At 42.1% G+C, this 7,804-nt stretch overlaps 2 non-coding genes across 2 annotated transcripts; both read right to left on the bottom strand.

The window, feature by feature from the left end:
- Window positions 1-4,464: 4,464 nt before the first annotated feature.
- TRNAC-GCA (transfer RNA cysteine (anticodon GCA)) lies at window positions 4,465-4,536 on the bottom strand. Its single transcript has one exon. It is a non-coding gene; the product is annotated as a tRNA-Cys (tRNA).
- Window positions 4,537-7,081: 2,545 nt separating this feature from the next.
- TRNAC-GCA (transfer RNA cysteine (anticodon GCA)) lies at window positions 7,082-7,153 on the bottom strand. The gene has a single exon. It is a non-coding gene; the product is annotated as a tRNA-Cys (tRNA).
- Window positions 7,154-7,804: the final 651 nt, after the last annotated feature.

Raw genomic sequence — 7,804 nt, 5'->3', positions numbered from 1 at the left:
CTCGAAAGTTGAGAAGTCAAAATCAGAGCTGGAGAGGAATACATAATTGAGACAGAGAAAATAGTAACATCTCAGGATGAAGGCTGTAAGAGGGGGAACCTGAATCAGGCAGGAGCCCCAGGGCAGGCCAGGTACAAATACCCAAGCCCTTAATGTGCATCAGCAGACTTCTTTAAACGGAGATTGCTGCCCTCCCCCAGAGACTCTGAGCCTAAAAATCAAAGGGGGGGGGGCCTGGCAATCTGCATTTATAATCAGTTCCCAGGTGTTGCTGATGCTCCTGGGGCACTTTGAGAAGCACTGAGCAAGGTAGGAAGGCTGGGATTATGCAGGGCTATGTCCTGGGTCTGTCACCAGGAAGAATCTGTAAAGAAGATCACTTTGAGCAGAGAACAGTTCATGTTCCCTGAATCTAATTAGACATCTGCATGTCCCACCCTTATGCCCCTTCATATTTCTTAAGCCCCACCCTCTGCTCTATGCTACTCCTTTTACCATTGAAAATGAAGTAACTGTAAAATAATTGTTATCATTTATTGAGCCATTACTATGTACTCTATTTATATTATACAATTCTGACATCAAACTTAGTAAGGGGAATACTATTATTATCCCCAATGTACAAATGAAGAGAACCTAGAGCTTATAGTGGTTAGTTAACTGGGCCCAAATCATTAAGGAAGTTGGAATAAACCTTTAGACATTATCCTAACTGTATAACAGTGACAAAGGTATATCTCTTTGGAAGCAGGAAGCCAAAGTTTCCTCACAGAAAAACAGAATCCACTGGGCACCAAAGTACCACATAATGAACTTTAGCTGTCATTTCTTTTCAAAGAGAAAAGAATTTCATTGTTTAATGAAAGCTTGGATGCAGCTCATATCCTTTTAAAGTAGAATGTAATTGAGATTCCTTGGATCTTTCTCTAAAGAACTCTTGTTATATGGCAACCTTCAAGAAACATCAAATAGAAGTCAGGGGAAATCTCTACATTGGTTATTTCTTTCCTATCATGTGCACAAATGACCCATCTGTGGCTTATGTATTTGTGACTCTGCCCTAGAGACATAGCCTCTCCAGCTCCATTTAGCACTGGCTTAATTACAGTTGGATAGGAAAATTGAAAACATCTGAAATGTCCAATGAATTATTTATATAATCCATATGATAAATAACATGCAGCATTCAAAACATATATTTTAGAAAAGTTTTAAAATATTTAACATCATGTACAGAATATATTATTAAATGAAAGAAAAATCAGTTTATATCAACTTTAAAAAATGTCTTAGACTGCTATCTTGGTTTGGGTTCCCACAGCAGCAGACTATGAGTCAAGAATTCAAGTTCAAGTAACTTATTTGGGAGGTAACAACAGGGCACACTGTGAGGAGAGGGGAAGTGGGACAGGAAAGGAGAAGCCAATAAAGTTTGCACAGTCATGCAAGTTACTACTGTGGACAACCCAAATCAATTCCACTGGGAACTCTGGAGCCCAGGCAGATGGCATAATGGCTCAGCCTGATCCTGCAGAAAGGGTAAAGAATCCGGTATTTAAACAGCAACTTCTGTCAGTCACTGTTTGAGGGTTGTTCCCAAAGGCCATTAATTCTCTGGCACTTCCAGCTTGCCATGAGCGATGCAAAGTAGGCTCTTGGTGAAAAAAAAAAACCCTTAGGGGAAGAGGTGTAGATGCTGGCAATTAGAATCAAGCCAGGGTGAACTGTGTGGGAAGGGCTGAAGGGAAAATTGGCAAAGCATCCAGAGCGTCTGCTGTACCCAGGTACCCCAGAACCTAGAGCTTGAGAAAAGCTGTGTACTATTAGTTTTTCAGAAAGTGCCATCCCAGGGAGCAGAAGTGAGGGGAAAGGGAGGGAGGCAGAGAAAGAAGGTTCAATCAGTTCAAGGGTGAATTTCCAAGCTGGCCTCCACGTGGTAACAAATGCACTAGTTGCTTGATCTCAGAAAACTGTCTCTTGAGAGGATGTGTGAACAACTGCATACCCAGACAATCTGTCCTAAGAAACGAGGAGAAGATTTTAGCCTCAGTTTCTACATCTCATTGGTGAAAAATTTCCCCGTAGTGCATGAGCTCCTTAACACTTCCAGGTTCTGTATGTGGGGGCACCAACTGGGCCCGTGACCTCTCACACCTCAAAAGCATGAAAGAAGCCAAGAGTGGGAGGCCGGGGCATCCAGCGTGGACAGGAAGGAAGGCTGCAGGGCATGCCTGGGTGGAGCTGACAAGTCCTTACATACTCAGTTACCCCCGTGGCAGCCAGGACAGAAAAGGTGGTCAAGGGCCTCAGAAATGGTCAAGGCCAAGAGGATCTGAGATGCTGCCTAATACATGCCTAATGCATTTTTGTTTAATAAATATTTACATACATTCACACAAAAAACACACACTCACATGTACAAACACAATCACATATAAAACAAAACAACAGTTTTTAAAAAAGACAGTGGTGAAGAGCCAACCAAATTTTATTCCCTCCTTTATTCTTTGATATATGTTTAAAATTTTATATAATAAAGGTGTTTTGATTTTATAATAGGTAAAGTTCATGTGGACTGTTTTAGAAAGGGAGGCAGAGTAGGAAACATTTATTTTCCAAAGTAAAACAAACCAGTAAAAACGATTATTATTCTGTATTTTACTTGATGGGCACAGACAACATTACCTTCTTTAATGAAGGTTGAATCTTTTAAAAGATTGTTTAGAAAAGTATCAATAAGTAGTTTTTTAAATGTGAGAAGTATAACTCCTGCCTTATAATAAAACTAGTTTCCAAGTAATTTAAAAATGTACTTTCTTTATGTATCTTGCTTCATTATTTATTCATTCACTGAATAGCTGTTATTCACCAAATACTTTCTAAGCCCATATTATGGGCAAGGTCCTTGCCAGTCACTGGTGATAACAAGAAGAATCAGAAAAAATTTCCACCAACTAGGGGCCCATATTGGAATGGTAGATGGGTTATAGCAAAGAAAATTCATACTCACCAAGTACCCAAAAGATTTCTTACTTTTTGCAACCTCCAGTGCAATGAAGTTGGGGCCACATGACTAGTTCTGTCCAAGGAACTGTGAGCAGAAGAGATGTATGTCACCCTTGGACTAAGGCAACTATGAACTGATGTCCTCTCCCCCTGGAGCGATGATCCTAAGGGCCACATTTTGCTAGATGACATAGCTACAAGAGGGACAAGGACCACAAGACCTGCATCAGACCTTGCATGAATAGGATACAAATCTTTATTGTTCACCACAGATTGAGTACAGACTATTTTCTTGCTTTGGGATCCACACAAAACCTGACAATCTCATGGGTTATTTTTGTCTAGTAAACATACCAGAGAAACACACCCAAATACATTGCCACCAAAACCCAGAGGCTCACCAAGCGACGTACCTTGTTTTGTGTGCTGTCTCTCACTTTAGAAGGCATAACCTGACATACCTCACACATCAGACTTCTAAAAATTTTACCAATGTAGCAGACTCTTAAAGTGTTGCAGTGTTTTTCTTCCACACCTAAGAAGGTGTGACAGAAAGGACATGGCACCATTGTAATGTTCTTCCCAGAAGTTCATTACCCTGGTCTAATCATGAGACAACATCAGACAAACCCAAAGTGAGGGACAGTCTACAGAATATCTGACCAGGACTTTTAAAAAGTGTTAATACAAAAAAAAAAAAAAAAGAAAGAAAAAAACAAAACAAAACAAACAAACAAAAAACCTCAAGGAAAGACTGAGCAATTGTCAGAGACTGAAGGAGACTAAGAAGACATTACAACTAAATGCAACATGGTACACTGTATTTAATCCTGGAAAAGAAAAAAGACACTGGTGGAAAAACTGGTGAAATCTGAATGAAGTCTTTGGTTTGGTTAATAGTGCTGCACTGATGTTTCATAGTTTTGAGAAATATGCCACAGTTATGTAAGCTTGTCAACATTAGGGGAAGCTGAGTGAAAGTTATAGGGTACCTCTCTGTACTATCATTACAACTCTTCTGTAACTCTAAAATTACTAAAAGATAAAAAGTTTGTAGAAAGGAAGCTGGAAATTTCTGGTTGATAAGACTTGAATATACAGGACCGGAGAAATAAAGGTACATGTGAGAAAGTGCATGTGTGTGTGTATTTTTGTCTATTGGTGTGTCTGTGTGTGACTGTGTGTGGATCTGTGTGTGTGTGTGTGGTTGGGGGACATCTGGTGTGGGGGTGTCTTTGGGTGTCTCTGGGTATGTGGCTGTGTTTGTGTGCATCTGGTGCAGGCAGGGTGGGTTTACATGAGCACATAGTTCTACCGTGAGGGAATTAATAAGTCAAGGCGCCTCCATGAACCTGAGAGTGAGTGCCTCCTTAAATTTTGAGCCCTAGGCACCTTGCTTACCTCACCCTAGATCCAGTCTTTTAATGAAGCTGCCAGGAAGAGCAAAAGAAAAAAAACAGGGGGCACCTGGATTTGAACCAGGGACCTCTTGATCTGCAGTCAAATGCTCTACCACTGAGCTATACCCCCAGATGCTATTATGCCCCCTATAAGCACTTATTCCACTTTTATGAGTTTCATCATACTTCATAAATATCTGTGTGGCTGAGATTCCTCCTAGATTTAATTTCTTCCCTGATTCCCTTCTAGCCACATCACCTCCTACTTTTCCCAGAGCATGTATATTCATTCTCTTCTCAGAACTTAAAGCTCAGTGCTATATTCTCAGTCTAACTCTCCAGTGTTTAAAATACACCACCAACTGCCCATAAATCTCCAGGCACATAAGTGAATGTTGTAAATATCACGTGCTGCCATCAAGTATTGGACATGGAGGGGGTCTTAACTGGGAATCCACAACTGGACTACAGAGGTTCATGTTCAACTCTGAATTACAGGCAAATATTGTATGTGTGCATGGATTGTATATTGTACATGATTTCATCAGACTTTCAAGGGGATCTCATCCAGGTGAACTGTCTCATTTTACAGCTGGAAAAAAATAACAGTTAAGAAGTCCAAAATTCACCTTTGAACACCACTGATTCCTAGTTCCTTGAGTTCCAGTCTGAGAACTTTCAATCTTGTGTATCTCCAAGATTGAGAAGAAAGGTCAAGGAAATCTCTGTCACTGCAGTAAGTTCTCCCTGATGAAGCTTGGCAGCTGCTGTGAAGCTAAGGAGCCCACAGTCCCCAGAGCTCCAGCTCATAGCTCTCTGAGGGCTGTAGACGACCCTTCCCAGCTGCTCCACTCTGAGGTTCTACAGAATCTTCAGATTGCAAACCCAGTGTGCTCCAAACTACACTTGCTGTCTTCCTGCTCAAACCTGCATCTCCTCCTATTTTGCTTTGTTGTAATAATAATAGTCCATATTTACTAAACACTTGCTATGTACCAGGCTCAGTTCTAGCCATAACTTCCGGCTGAATCATCAGAAAAAATCCCACAAAACAGGTATTATTGTTAGCATACTGATTTTGCAAGTAAGGAAACTGAAGCACAGAGTGGCCATGCAGCTGGGAGGTGGTGGGGCCAGGATTTCAGTGTGGGCTCAGAGCTGGGTGCCAGGTCTGCCTATTTAACCATCTGATCAGCCTCCTCCCTGTCTTGGTTGGTGACACCACTGTGTACTCAGTCATTTGGTCAAAGCATGTAACACAACTCTGGACTTCTTCCAACCTCTCCTCTCCAGTGCCAGTTAATCACTGGGTACTGCTGATTTTAGCTTTGACATCACTTATGCCCACCCCCACCCCTGCACCGCAGTGCCACCACCTCCTAAATGGTCTCCCAGCCTCCACCCCTCACATCCATCCCCTACTGCTCCCACAGCAGTCGTTTTAAAATCAGGTGCATCTAGGCCACTCCTCTTAAAGACCTCCATGATAAACTGCAAGCCTCTCAGCACAAGAGTTCTTACATTTTGATCCCTGTCTGCCTCTTCAGATTCAGCCTCCTCTGCTGACACTCCCCATAGCACATTTTGTGCTCCAGCTGTTTCCAACTGCATCCATCTGGCTCCAGCCTCTGCCCATGCAGTTCTGTCTGCCTGGGACCCAACCCTCACTCACCGCACCCCTGCCTCTCCTCCACCCTCCCTCTGGTGTGATACTGTTCTTCTGTGAGACCCTGACTTGCCATCAGCTCCTCTTGGAAGCCTCCTGTAACCTCCCTCCTCTGGACAGAGGTAATAGCTGTCTCCTCTGCATTCCTGAAGCTGGCCCAGATCGGTCCAGCTCACAGCTGTCTGACTTCTTATTTTACAGGCCTGCTTCCTGGCTGAGAGCACACTGAGTCCAGGGGCTGTGTCTTATTCACTTCTGGGTTCACACTTTGCACAATTCTGGCATGTAGTAGGCACTCAGTGTATGTCATTCAAACTGATTTTAAAATGCAGCAGTGCCTGAGCTGCAGGCAGGAGTTAAACCTAGACTAAGGCCTGACCTCTGACCCCAGCCTGGGTCCGGAATGCAGGCACCCAAGGTGGGGTGCTCGCTGCAGGAAATGAACTGGGGGTGGAAAGGTAATAGAAAGTCCTCAAGCTTTAGAGCAGGAAAGGAGTGCAGTTCCCTAAACTTTAGGCCAGTTCATGTTTATCCACAGCAGTGTTCTGTGAACAAGGACTCTATTCCCTGACTGCCCCCAGGGCACTGTAAAGTGTGGGCACCATCACTAAGTTACTGGGTTTGCCCTGCAGCCAAAAGGTTCTAAAAGGCTATGGACAGTCCTAGCACTCTGGGAGCATTGCTAAGTGAAAATTTGTGACAAAGCTTTTAACAGAAGGAGAACAGAATGAGTAGTATAATGAAGTCATTGAGAACGTGTTCTCCTAGTTTAAATCCTGGGCCTGTCCTTTGTAGCATCTCCAAGTCTCAGACTCCTTGTGTAAAATGGAGATAATGTATCTTGTAAAATTTTAGTGAGAAATGAAGGAGATAATTAATGTAAAGAACCTAGTCTGCTGTCTGGCATATATACAAGGGACATTAGTTATTATTCAACCAGTCATGAGCTACAGAAGATAATAAAGTCAAAATCAATCCATATTCTTCTAAAGCAAAAAGAAAAATGTGCAGGGGGCACCTGGATTTGAACCAGGGACCTCTTGATCTGCAGTCAAATGCTCTACCCCTGAGCTATACCCCCAGTGAAATGGCCTTGTTTTTATAATCTATCTCTCTCTCAATATTATAGCTCTAAACACCTGCAGTGACTCAGGGAAGCTATAATTAGAGAGAATGTTGCCTGGAAGGAGTCTGGGCATCAGAGAATTTCATTATGAAAAAAGACCTGACTCCTGAGAATTAAGTTCTCTGAGTCTAGAAACTCTCTTAGACTTTCCATACCCAAAGCCTCTTCTGTCTGCCATATCTTATACAAAGTGAACCTCTGTTCCAGGTAAAAATCATCAGGTTTTCCACAAATAGCATCATCAGTATAATGTGATGATTGGATTCCTGTCATGCTTCCTTAGCCACGGCTCCCAGAAACTGAGATCCTCATTGCTCTTCTGATTTCACAGAACTGAGCTCGTAACTGGCACTCAATAGACATTTGTTGCATTAAATTGATTCTGGAAAAAATATGTATAAATAATTGTTTGTGTGAGATAGCTTTTCCAAGACGTGACTGTAAGATGTTTTTACTCACACAAAAACAGATGGCCAAGGAGATACACTCTTATGTAACATAACTTGCCTGAAACTTGGAATACTGCCAACTCCAAAATGTCATTTGATGAAGAGAAACAAGATTCCAAATAAGAGCTTCTTAATCAAGTAAATTATTTATCATGGT

This window comes from Eubalaena glacialis, chromosome 6, assembly GCF_028564815.1.
Source record: "Eubalaena glacialis isolate mEubGla1 chromosome 6, mEubGla1.1.hap2.+ XY, whole genome shotgun sequence".
Lineage (NCBI taxonomy): Eukaryota > Metazoa > Chordata > Mammalia > Artiodactyla > Balaenidae > Eubalaena > Eubalaena glacialis.
The sequence above is the reverse complement of the archived record's forward strand: the minus strand, read 5'-3'. Positions and strand labels throughout refer to the sequence as shown.